Source organism: Poeciliopsis prolifica, unplaced genomic scaffold, assembly GCF_027474105.1.
Source record: "Poeciliopsis prolifica strain line A6 unplaced genomic scaffold, Auburn_PproV2 SCAFFOLD006, whole genome shotgun sequence".
NCBI classification, from domain to species: domain Eukaryota; kingdom Metazoa; phylum Chordata; class Actinopteri; order Cyprinodontiformes; family Poeciliidae; genus Poeciliopsis; species Poeciliopsis prolifica.
In genome coordinates, this window is record NW_026562381.1 from 12195604 (window position 1) to 12209259 (window position 13656).

The 13656-nt window shown below is 37.6% G+C and overlaps 1 long non-coding RNA gene across 1 annotated transcript in view; it reads right to left on the reverse strand.

Moving 5' to 3' along the window:
- Positions 1 to 7638, reverse strand: part of LOC129360409 (uncharacterized) — a 30302-nt gene extending 22664 nt beyond the window's left edge. Inside the window, exon 1 of the long non-coding RNA XR_008606043.1 lies at positions 7422 to 7638. This is a non-coding gene — a long non-coding RNA (uncharacterized LOC129360409). The remainder of the gene's footprint in view (positions 1 to 7421) is intronic.
- Positions 7639 to 13656: the final 6018 nt, after the last annotated feature.

Below are 13656 nucleotides of genomic sequence, written 5' to 3' on the forward strand. Positions count from 1 at the left end.
TAAAATTATTCTGCCACTGTGCTGTCCAGGTTCTCGTGTAGCGTGAAACACAGAAGAGGCAACGCACCGCTTTTACAACTTCATAACTTCACGTGCAAGGCAACTGGCTGTGAGCGTCCGAGTGCTGAGTTCTTTCAGCAGTTGTCGCCTGGTCTCAATCGCTTTACACTTTTCCCTGCCAGGCTCTGCTCTACCAGGCCTCCCCAAACTGTGCAATCAGCAGATGTCTTTATAGAGCAGCCCACCGCTATATGCACTGCCCGCATTCTTTGCCAAATTCAATTGGCAAAATATAATATTTTTCTTTTTTGTTATTATTCTTCTTCCAAGTCCAGCAGCCATGTTGATGTGGCACTTAATATGGCTTGTGGTTGCAAAAAACCACCTCTCTCAGCAGTTTCAATTAGAAGCCAGAGTGATATATTTTTAGTTTTCTTAAGTTGGTAATTTTGTCTGTTTTGCAGGCTTGCCTATTTGATCAATGTGACAAAAAGTAACACATCACAGTGCATTAACCTCCTATGAGGAGGTCGCAAGGTTAGAATATTTTTTAGATTATTACAACAAAAAACTAATTTTTTAAAATAATAAAAAAAATGTCCAAATATTTTTTATAACTGATATTAAACCCTCTCTAGAAATAATATTAAATCTCAGTCATGTATTAAAAGTAAAAATATATTTTTGACCATTGTCTTTTTCTAGTTTCAAGATTTTTTGCTTTTTTATCCTGCATATCTCCAAAGGCTAAAATATAATCATAAAGAGGAATTTGTTGCTGATGAACCACACAGACAGACATCAGTGTCACTCACATCAATTTCCAAAAACTTTATATGTACTTTTTTGCCCCTTTAAATTTGTTTGCTTTGGCCTTGAACATCAGTGACAGCTGTAGTAAATAGTTTTTAAAATGTTTTTAATTTGACACATTTGTTGATAAAAAATACATCACGGAAGATCGCACTTTCAAGTGCCTTTACCACATAAATTCAAACTTTTCTGAATTTTGATTATCATTATTGGTCATAATCGCCTAATAATAAATGTTTATTCGGGAACTTCAGATCTTTCACCAGAGAATATTCTTCCACTGTCGCTTTGCTAATTCCACTTAAGGAAACGAAATCTGTGATTGTCCCACTGCTATTACGGTAGTCAAAAATGTCAAAAGTAACTTTTCTGTGGATCACGGCCATCCATCCATCATGAACATGTGGCAGCATGCATTTTCAGAAACCACAAGCACCACCTGGGCACCATCAGGGCACCGCCGTGCCGTCGCTTCTTGTCTGTCACTTGGAATTTCAATATTGCTGCAGAGGGTGGCAGACTTGTTAAGGGTTGGTTACGCGTGAATTGAGCTGTCAAAATTAGCAATCTTTCTGGTTCGTTTAAAAGGCGAAATGGGTCACGCACTGAGGCAACAGCTAAGACCCAAGAGGGATGGCATAATATCTATCAGCGGGAAATTATTCATTACAGTATGTTATCAAATTAACAAAATATTTTTAGATTTTTCTTTATTACCATTTGAAACTAATTATTTTACATAATTGTGTCATAATAAGTGTTGATGCTTCTGTCAATTATCCCTGGCCTGACCTTTGGAAGTGATTGTGATAACGACAACTCCATAAATTCACTTTTTTATGATTAATTGCTGATTTTGCCCATATAATGACAGAGATAGGGAATTGTGTGCATGTCCGTCTGCGTGGGAGTGTGTGTCTCATAAGTGGTGATGTTAGATTTGTGCACTTGGCAAGCATTTTTTCTCTTTCGCTCCATTTGGTGACAGATTGGGTTTAAATAACATTATATCTTCACAGTTGTGACTCACAAGCCAAGGCGTTACAAAGTCAGGGTGAGGTTTAGCACTTCAGATGAGGACGAAGGAGGACCAGGTCGCCTCACTTTGTCTTTTAGTTTATCACTTTCTGCAGAACCTAATCTGAGACTCAATGGACCGTTTCCTGACTCAATCAGCTCGCTATTTCCGAACAAAACCCATTCTTTTCACATGCTGTCACTTAAAAGCCAAAGTTTGTAGCGATTAGTTGAACAGATGGATGCACAGAAATGGTTTGAAACTTCTTTGAGCTGCCTGCTCAAGAGATAGTGCTGCACTTTTCTTTCTTTTCAAGCAAAAACAGAATTAAGTAAAGTGGGCATTTTTCCCATAAAATTATAATTTGCAAAAATATAGACATAAACTGAACAGCATAGGTGCCTAGTTATTTTCAGATTGCCTACTTAGAAAAAGACCCACCTTCGCATTGATTACAGCATGTCGCATTGCAGGGTGCTACGCATTGCTCAATGCTTCATAGCTACCATGCTAACGTCGGCGCTCTACTTTTTTCAACAAGCCTTTAAATCTGGGAGCCGAGACCATGGCAGGGTGCATTTCCTTTCCGAGCCCCAGGTAACTGGGCATGGAGGGGGATCTTGTTTGATATTGACGCTCCGGGCTCAAAAAATTCAAGTCTTAATCTCTCATCGACTCTCTGAACCAGCCTGCTCCACCGTCGGCCGCGGCGCCATCGTCAGCCATGTTTGTTTTTGCTGCTGCTGTTCTATCAAAGGCTAACTGCTTTACAGCACCTCCTGGTGCTGCCTAGGAGGAAACTTCTCTGTTTGCTGTAAAGAATCTGGCCTACATATTTTGACGGTAAAAGCATCTTATTTACAATGTATGAATTTTTTATTATCATGTTCTTTCATTATTTAACCACACACTTTGAAACTGTGGTGATTTTGTTGCATACCCGCCATATTTAGGAACATTTAAAACACTAAATAGGGATTTTGGTTCACGGACTCTTAACGCTGTAATCTGGTCGAGACTTTACACACTCCACAGGTAACTCTGCTCACTTTTGCTAAGCCAAAAACCAAGTTGTGTAGCATAAGAAGGATCAGCTGTTTTTCTCAAGCACAAACTGTCGAGTCCAAGAAAGTTTCAGCAGAGTGTGGCCTTCTGCTGCAACTGTGGCTCAGGCTCAGTCAGCATTGATGCAGTTGTCCTGTCCTGAGCTGTCCGTCCCTAAAATCTGAGTCTCAGTATGAAGGGGCGCACAAAGGAGGGATAAGGGCTGTCACTTCTGTTACTACAGAGTGCATGTCAGGAGTGCATGGAAACTAATACAGACACATTGGGGCTGACAATCAATGAGATGTCACAGAAAACAAGCTGCAGGACGTTGGCAGTCAACCTCCTGGTTACATGATGCAGGTCAAGTCTTAATTATGAGAACATCAAGTGTAAGTGAGTAAATTTGAAACAAGAAATAATACTACTTGTTAATATAATTGCATTTGATATTCTAAAGGCTTAAAACTAGATGGATTTATCGTTCAAGAAGAAAGAGGAAGTTTTGGATACTCTCAGCATCTTCTAAAGTTTTTTTCCCTCCATCAGTTACAAAATCTGGACTTCAGAGGCTTTCCAGTTGATATATTCTCTTGCAGCAACATGCAAATGTGTCCTACATCAAGTGTTTGTCTCTTGTGCCTTTGGTAGCAACTTAGAGGCATGCAAAGCACTGTTAAGGTCAGACAGCTGAGATGTGTCAAATGTTAAAAGCAAATTTAACAGGAAGTAAATGATCAGATTTATTATAATGCAAGAAGTCCTCTAAATATACCTAAATGTGGAAAAAAAAACTATCCTCTTTGATCCACAAAAACACATTGTCCGCATTCTTTAAATCTTAACCCAAAATAATCTTAATAAATATATCAGAATGACTGAAATGTAACTATGTCAAAGAAAAAGCTTTAAGTCCAAAAAGCAGGATTATCACTCATGTGCCTATAAGGGTGCTTTTATTTGACGGTGTGAAATTGGAGCTCCTTTGAAGAACATCCACAGAACCCTTTTTCCTATTTATTTCTCATCAGCGGTGTGACTCTGACATGTGTCTTTTGTACACCAGAATTATGGCTGGGCTAAATTAAGGTGCATTCAAAGAGATATGTTACCAGAACTTTTAGGTGAATAACTTTAACTCAACAGAAGAAAAATGAGGTCTGTTATATAAGAGGGTTCCTCACTTTTTTTAATGCATGTCCTTAAGAGACACTGTGCTGAGATCGTAGTCCTTTGCATCACTTTCATCTTCATCATCATAGGTACATGTAGGATTGTCCTATCAGAAAATCAATATCTTTTTCAAAGAAAACAAAATTAAGTAGCATACAAAAAAAAAAATAAAACTTTGGAATTAGGGAAACGGGGCAAATTAAAAACCAGAACCTTTAAACGGCTTATTGTATCAGGTGCTGTGAATGTAATAGTTGCTTTTTTTCTTTTGTTTTTTTTTTTGTACTTTTGTTGAGTTTTTAGAAAATCAAAATTTTGAACAAATATAAAGATTACATTAGAAGGAAAAATATTCTTCTGGTTGATTTTTAAAATGCCGACAAATCCAAAACGTCTCTTATTTAAAAAAAAAAAAGTACTTACATTGTCGCTGCATTTATTATTATTACTGTGAAATTAAAGTAATGCAAAAATAATTAATTTGTCGTTATTGCTGTAATTTAACGGCATTTTTACCAATTTGAAAATAAAAAATAAATTCTCATTTCTTTTGAAAATGGCAACGAATAAATGTAAAGCAACAAGTGAAAAAAAATACATATTTTATATTCCTTTTTATAAAACATGTAAGAAACTATTTTTTTGTAATAAATAAAAATGAAGGATGTCTAAATTTTATCGTAAAAATTATTCTTTTAAAAAAATATCCTTGAGCGAGTGAATATAATTTATTAAAAGAACTGCTAAAGGACATTATGTATCTGATCTAAAATTCAACAAAGCACAGCGACTTGTTTTAGAATTATTAAAGTTTTTAGCTTATGTCAGACAAACGGAATAAGCTAAAACAATAAAAAAGTAATTACTTTCTTCACACTTTTTGTTAGTTTAGCTGTTTGTTGCAAAAGCCATCTGGTAATGCATCTCTTTGTATTTCTTTTCCATTGTTTTTAACATTTGCAGAACTTCGTGTGCGGCTTCAAAAGACACGGAAATCCATCAGAGCGCTCTTTCAAGGTTGTATCTAATTGGCGAGATTCCCTCATTTCAAGTCCTTTTTTTATTTCTTCAAGGGACATTGTCTGGAATAAAAAGCTCTCATCCTAATCAAATAATATGCAATGATAAATAAGAATCCCAGTTTTTGATCAAAGCCTCTGACTCAAATCAAATGTTTTTCTAAGACACTCCAAGTCTCCAAGTGTGAAACTTCTCTGAGTTTCTGAAATAAAAGGCCGCCATCTGTTTTTTGTATGTTTGTCTGCAGAGAGGACATTGAACTGTCAGCAGTGTCCCTCCTACTCATCAGGACTGTTAGATATCCTGACAACACAAATGTTTTATTCCTTAACAGTCTTTTGAATTGTATTTACATCAGTAGGTCAACTGTGGTCAAAGTCTTGACAATAAATACTTTCTTTTTGATGAAAATAGAGTTCAGATCAGTTGTTTTATTTAAGCAAATTTAGTATTTAATTAAATGTTAAAAAAAAATTGGATTTGAACATTTACGTAAAAAAGGCGGGTATTTTAAAAGTAAAATTATTCTGTCTCATTCAAAAAAGATAAAATAACATCGCGTTTTGATGCATCATTATTCCATCTTTTTCTTTTTTTTTTTTTTTTTACATTCTCAACTACATTATTACTGTACAACATCCAGAATGTATTCACTTCAACGCGACTTAAAAAAACTGATCAGCGGGGAAACTTTGCTGGGGGAAGAAAAAAAAAACTTACCAATCTTACCCTTTGAATCTCAAAGAAAACTATCTCTTACATGATTTTCCAAAGTTAGTCCATTGCACTGAAAGAAACGAAGGATAAAAAAGAAATTCCAAAGGCTTCCTCGTGTCGAACTTGGAAGGCTTTTAACTGAAAAGACTCAAACAGACTTACGTATGAGGCTGTCACATTTGCTCGTCTCAAAACTTAGAATCTGAGAGGAAAATATTTATGTAGTCACTCTTTTCCGAAAACTAGTCATTTGAAGAGTGTGCCGTTATTTTATTTACTCTATTGTTCTCTACATTGTTCAAATTTGTAAACTACGTCATGCTGGGAAAGCTAAATTACGTGAGCACTGAGTTCTGGCGTAGCCTTGACTTGCAAGGATCTATGGGTCAGCCACGTTACCGCACACGTGAAATACTGTAAATGACAGTAGCAGTTAGCTGCCAACACAAAATGGACAAAATGGGCAAAATTTGACACCTCGGCATGCTTCTGGCTCGAAAGTCATAAAGAGTTAACCTCTCATTTGACGTTTTTGTGCAGCAGCATGAGCATCAGCTCCATCTTCCTTCTCCTATGTTAGCTTAGCAACAGCAGCCATTTTGTCTGTGTTTACATTGGCTGAGAAGTCTTTCTCAGGTCATGACGCATTTATTTGAGATTCTTGTCAGGAGATGGTAGGGGCAATTTCATCTAAAATTTTTCAGGGGCAGACACTCTTAATTTGGGCCTTTAACCAGGATGTCAGGTGCAAAAACGTGGATCATTTCAGACATGCGTTGTGCATGTCCTAAGCATTGATGCTTTCATTTTCTTGCACAGACGGTGCCAAATGGTGCTTAGCATTAACCACATGGCTGTCACACAAAGGCACACACATACAATACATTCAAGTATTAACATCCTGCACGCGCACACACATGTGCACTGATATATATAAATGAGATGAAGTTATCCCTTTCTTAGAGGCTGCTTCAACCACCCGCTGTGCTCTCCATCACACTACGTAGACAGCCGACCACAGGATGTACAAACCCAGGAGTGTAAAGGTCACCTTGGCTTGTTTGCTTTGCAGGGATGGACCCGCGGCGGTAGAGTGGACCACCACCATCCACAATCACACTGCTACCAACATGTCAACGCTGTAGTTTAACCATAACTTTAGTCAAGCTTTAGGGGTAAGTAGCGCTAAATATGCCTTTTTTGAAAAAAAGAAAAGAAATAAAAAAAGTCTGAGATATCTGCTTTGCAGTTATATTTGTAAAAACTCTGAAAATCCTTAATTTACTCTCATGTTATTAGATTTTCATGCTTCTCAATTTTTGTTTAGAATTATTGACTAGAAATTATTTCAATTATCTGTTTCACAGAACAACTGGTTTACCAAAATTGCATTGTACTTCTTTAAAAAAAGTACAATGCAACATTGGCGATGTAAGCAAGTAAATATAAATAAACACACTGTTAGTACAAGGACATGCTCCATTGGCTTTCTTAAGGTTTCTGGGTCTGTTGTTAAGTTGCAGGCCAATTCACCAACCCTTAGCTGGATATTGCTGAGGTTGGGCCTAACGCTGCTACTGTAATCTATTGCAAATACCTCTGGCATAAATAAAGAGATACACACAGAGAAACTCACCTCTCCTCTGCAGAAAGACTCCATCATAAAAACACTGGAGTCTTGGCGGATTGTTGTAAGGTCCCAGATGTCCTTGTTACTGAGGCAGAGAAGGAGTAAAAACCATGGGGACTGAGGCCCGGAGACAGGGCTTTCTGTATTTCAAGAGAGCCGGCCTGACTACCCCTGTAAATATAGGAGAGCAAATCCTTTTCAGGTTGAGAGTATGACTCAGGACTGCCACATAAATCAGTGCAGGCCCAGCCCGGCAAAGGCTGGGAACGCCATGGGAGTGGTAGGCGGCTCTACGGTGAGGTTTTTGGGGAAGGATTATGGATTGAGACGTACAGCTGGGAGGCTAAAGTTACACTTTTCATTACCACTTCGAGGGGGTCTTGGCTGCCTGGAAGCCAGTCAAATTTGTGAAGACTGCTTTCTCCCCCTGGAACGGTTGTAATTCTGCAGGCACATTCTTAACCTGCGGATAATTGTTTTTGATATGGCAAGAACAATTTGGCGCAAAACGCGTTGGGAAATGCTATTTCTTTCTCTCTTTTTTTGCCAGTGAAAGAATGAAAATAGAAAAAAGAGAAGGGAGAGGGTATTGTGAAAAGTCCTCATTCACCAAAAGACCAGAGTAAAGAGAGAGCAGTATGCCCCCTTCTGGCTCTTTTCTTCTCTCCCTCTTTTCTTCTCCTTTTTCCCTGGCGTCTGGAGATGTGAAGAAACGTCTTTTGATCAGTCCTGACAGAGCCTGGGCCATGTGAAGAGGGTGGCTAGCGGGACTCTGCCAATCCGTGCAAGGCAAAAAATGTTCCTAATAAGAGAGCAATAAACTAACGAGTGCTGGGTGTTTGTCTGATCCACATCCTGGGTAAAGTTTGTGCCAGCACACCCAGTGCCTTCTGACGTGTACTCGACTCTCATCAGTTTCTGGACCATTTGCCAGGTCATTGCATTTCACCTGCTCACTCCCATATGGTCTGACTATTTCTGCAGCAGTCTTAAACTTAGTAGGCACACCAAAATAGAAAATTGGCTCATTGTGGTTCTAAATTTAAACTATGGAATAGGATCACAGCTCCACATTTATGTCACTTTCTGAAAACATGTACAAAGTTTGAAAAAGGAAGTGCAGGGTCAGTTCTGAGTTGTTATCACATCAACTCAGGTTATTCCCAGAGCTCAGTGCAGGTTTGAAGGTGTCATTTATCAAAGAACTCTGAGTTCTTTTCATAGAACAGAACAAGCAGATAGGCACGTCTCATCTTCTCAATGCAGGTCAAATAAACACATCACTTCCCTGCAGGAGAAGCAGGACAACAGCACAGCTGCCAATTCCTGCTTTTTATATGGGCCTGCATCAACAGCAGGCGAGTCCAGAGTGTTGCGGGGCATCCCAGGCACAAACAGGTGCTCAGTTGGTGGAGCTGATCTTCAGCACCGTGAAGGTGCTAAGTGTTGGATGTGTGAGGGCTTGTGAGGTTAGGCTGGCCAGACTTTAATGGTTTGTTGGTGAGTCCGCGACTCAAGCACTGGTAATTAAGGTGGGGAGAGGCGACTCGGCAGTGCCGGGGCAGAGCGGCGAGGGGGACTGGCCCACGCCTAGTGGGGAGGAGAGGTCTGCCGCAGGAGGGACCAATCAAGTGTGAAGTCGAGCGAGGACCCCGGGCCTTGGTTCAGTGGGAAAAGCCTTGGCCACTGGTTCAGAGCGCCGCAACTTTCACGGATTAGTAGAGACACTATTCTGAGGGCTGAAAGGGGAACACAGCACGGAGGCGGCATCAATTCATGTGTGCACGCACACAAACACACAGTCTCCCTCTTTCTTTCTACCCTCGCCCTCCTGCACACAAAACCCACCAACAGCTGGGAGGAGGGCTGTAGCAATCGCCACATTACCATGGCAACGGCATATATCACATTTGGGCCAAAATGAAGACACATTGTGCTTCAACCGGATATTTATTCTTGCATTTAATAGAAGTATACTAATAGTTTTTCTCCATGCCTGTAAAATTGTTCCCCCTGACTGAGTTAATGAGCTGCAATTGAAGGTGCTTAGTGCATCAGACTAGCATTTTGTCATTTTGCAAATTACAGGATAACAACATTGCAAATTTAACTTGTGTAGTTTCATTGCAAAGAACCCCGGGCATCTGCTGTGAAGAGTTGCATGTTTGTTAATTTCCTCCAATTTCCTTGGTCCTGTGCTCAAATCTGTGTATCACATTTGAAAGACGTGGTTCTTTTTAAGTGAACTCATTGCTAAAATTAAACTATTTTCACTGTCCTGCGCTTTTGGCAGGTCCAGCTTTGAAGCATAATCACTAAACACTTTTTCTCATTTGGTTTTAAATGTAATTCTTAAAAAGTAGATGAAAGAGCAGATATTCTTCTGAAAAAGGGCTGTGGTCGCGATTACGTAATGAAAACATTAACTATTTGAAGTTTAAAGAAATCAATTAGTCTTTTGAAGAGTTTAAAGATGATTCAAGAAAATGTAGACACACTTTGTTTTTTTCTTAAAGCTCTTTTTATATAACTGGAAAATTATTTATAAAGTATATTTGCAGACGGAAAAGTTTATTTCAGAAATGTCAAAATATTTCTAAGTATTATAGGCCAAGATCAGTCAGTGCAGTCTTCTTTTTCCTTTGCAGCACATCCTGAAAAGCATGAATTTTAACAGTCTATCTACAACTCTGAACAACAACTTGCATAAAAAAACTGTGTATGGAATAATCCATACTGAGAAAAACATAAATAAGTCTCTTGATTGATCAGCAGTTAACTTTATTTATCAGTGATGAGTAACGAGAGGGTTTATTTATTTTAGAACCATGATATGATGCATTCCTCCTTTCAGATGTAGCATTTCCTCCACCATGTGTCCGGAAACAAACTCCACAATCTCCCCGGGACTGACAGCTTTAGCTGAACTAAAGGGTGTCCATTGTTTTGGAGATGCCAGCTGTAGCGTTGACATCTCCCTTTGAACTGGCAACCATTGTGTAGCTTTTGTGTCTTAAAGTGCTTCTTCATATTTCCACCAAGCTGTATGTCTATTAAGATGCTGTTTTTGTCTGTATTTCCAATGAATTTAGAATAATGCATTTACTTTCACAGAGTAAAGGCTGTTCTATTCACCATCTCGCGAGCACAGCCACACATATGCACTGACAGAGCCGTGGGATTGGATACCTTCCACTAGCACTCAGCTACCTTCCAAGAAGTAGGAGAGAAACAAACAGCGTGAATACATCAGGGGTTTCTTTGTTTGTTTGTTTTGTTTAGTGACAACAAAAGAAACAGATAAATATGGTAACAATCTAACAGTAACAGATTGGAAAAGTAACTAACTAGTCACTTATTTTGTAAAATTGTTAGATAATGGTATTGTTTATGAAACTTTAAACAAAATAAGGCCCTGTATGTCCTACAAATGAGGAATATCTTACAGAAAACCAGAGATAGTAACTGTACATAGCAACCTAAACCTAAAACCTTCATACTTTCATTTTTGTCTTTTAGAATTTAACTGGTAAAATAGATACATTCTTTAGGAAGAAATACTGGTCATAAAAAAATCTAAATAATTTAGCTTAATGTTTATAAAAAAAACTCTTAGGATTGTGAATATTTTGCTTCATAACAACAGAACCAAACATTTTGTAAAGAAGAAAAAATACAACAAAAATGCTACATTTTTTTAAGTAAATGAGTTGAAGATTACAGGAATTTGAATTTTACAGGATTACCTTGTTGTAATCATGAACCTAACTTTTCACAACCAAAAAAATAAGAATTTTTTCCCCCACAGTTTCTATGCATCCTCCTTCACTCCAACACTGAGTTAACTGGGACGCAGAAAGATGCTGTTGTGTTTTCAAATTTCAACTAAAACTCAAAAAAAAATCTAACTTATGACAGCAACAAATCTTCTGTAAACATCCATCATGTAACAGAGAAGACTTTTTGTGGATTGAGATTTTTGCATGTGTAAAAATAAAAACTGTAATATTAATTTAACTTGTACACACTATCAAGTTCTTATCTTCCAATAATTTAATGTCAGTTCTGTTGCCTGAATTATCCAACACATAAACTTCATTTTACAAAGATCTCATCTTGTAAATTAAAGACTTAATGAAAAGTTGGTCAGCAAAGTTTTAATTAGACCGGGGAAATTTCCAGGCATCTTTATGTAGCACTGCAGCTATCGCCTACTGAATTTTTACACAATTAATAAAGTAATCATATATATATGTGCTTCAGCAGACATTCCCACTATCTATAATAAATTTGACAATCCATTATTCAGTCATCAAAAACTCGTTCTAGGTTATCATCCTTATAGCTATCAGACAGCTTAATCCTAAGTACCACATTTAAAAACTATACTATATAGTTTTACTATATTCTGAAAATATTTTGAAATATTTTCAAAATGTTTGTGTTCTTTTGAAAATATTTGCCATGAATTCAGTTTGAAGATAGTCGGCTTTCTTGGCGATGTTCTAAACTGGAAATGTAGAAGTCTGATTTTGTTATAAGAACACATCAGCATCATTAAACTCAGATTTTGTGAAATGAGGTTCTGTGATGTTATTATCAGTAATTACATACTTACCTCTAGTAGAAAAAAAGCTCATATGATGGGGAGCTTTTTGACAAAGTAAATAAATTCTCTGAGTGGCAGAAGTTAACTAGCTAATCGGTCTTATGTCATATTAATCTGCCTTTTCAGCTCATTAAGCGTATTAGATAATCATTATTCCACCAGGATAATTTTCAAACAGCCACAAGACGTGGAAAGCACAGGAACATGCTATCCTTGATGCTGTTGAACAACTGATGCAAAATACAAAATTTACCTCCCTTTTTGACATTGCTAGAAGTAAATTGTGGCTTATCTAGGAAGTTTTTTCAACCAGCAGTACAGCAACTTCAGCTGGTCGGGCCACCAAAACAGGACTGGAAGGGTTGAACTGTGGTTAGATTCTAGTCTGTCGTCTTTTAGCTGGACATTTGTCTCTAAGATGTCAAAAGGAGGCTTGTATTTATGATTTAATTTGCATGTTCACAAAATATCTGGTTCATATTCCTAGTTTATGCTATATCAGTCTATTTGCAACAGATTAATAAAATAATTAGCTAAGGGGTTTGAATTATGTTATTTAAGCAGGTTTAGGGTTATTAGGAGACTGAAGGTTTTATTACAAACAATCAGCCAAGATGCTGGCAGGGCCAACACTGGGACAATCCAGCTTGCACTTCCCCTTAAGGACCATTTAGAAAGGCCAGTTAATCTAACGTGCCTTGTCTCATGGACTATGGCAAAAAACTGGTGTGGCCACAGGAAATTTGTGTCTGTACAGAGAGAACATGCATATTCAGCCAGAAAGGCCCCACCTGAAAATAAAACCTGGAAAATTCACCAAAATCACTAATAGGTTTATATAAAATCTACAATATTAAATCCCCATTGCCTTTAACTTCAAGGCAACTTTGCTACGATTAAGAATTACTGTTCTCATTTATTAGAAAAGGTCATTACTTCATCTAAAACATACAGGGCCTCTGTAAAGTATTAATTCCCTTGGATATTTTACACCTTTTATTACTTTTCCCATTCAGTTATGATCAACAAATTTTGACAAAACTTTATTTAAATTTTTTTGCTATTATTTTTACAAAAATAATGACAATACAAAAAACACAACATAAAACAAGTGACTGCGTAAAAATCGACCTCCCTGTAGAATGACTGATCCAGTTGAACAGAGATTCAGCAAATTGGTGCTGATAGCGTCACAGTGAGTGCAACGGAAATCATCTGAGTGCAGTGGATGTGTCTCAGTTGATCGTGGAATAAAGACACCTATGTCTGAAAGGTTCACCCACTGGTTAATCAGCATTGCAGGCTACTATCACAGCATAAAGACAAAGAAAACACTCCGAGCAAAGCAAATCAGTTATTGAAGAGGATAAGTCAAAAAATGGATACAAAGAAAATGTCTGAGGTTCTGAATGGCCCCTGAAGATCAAATGAAAAGAATATGTCACAGGTAAATATTTTTTTAGGAAAAGTTGGCAATAACAACATGGGATGTGGAAAAAGGAATTGACCTTTCAAGCTAATGACACATTGTGCCACCTTTTGGAAGTATTTGCAAACACTGGCAATAAGTTTTCTTCATTGTGGAGAAATTGTGTCACACTTTTCTACTCAGAAATCTTTTTAATTAAGCCA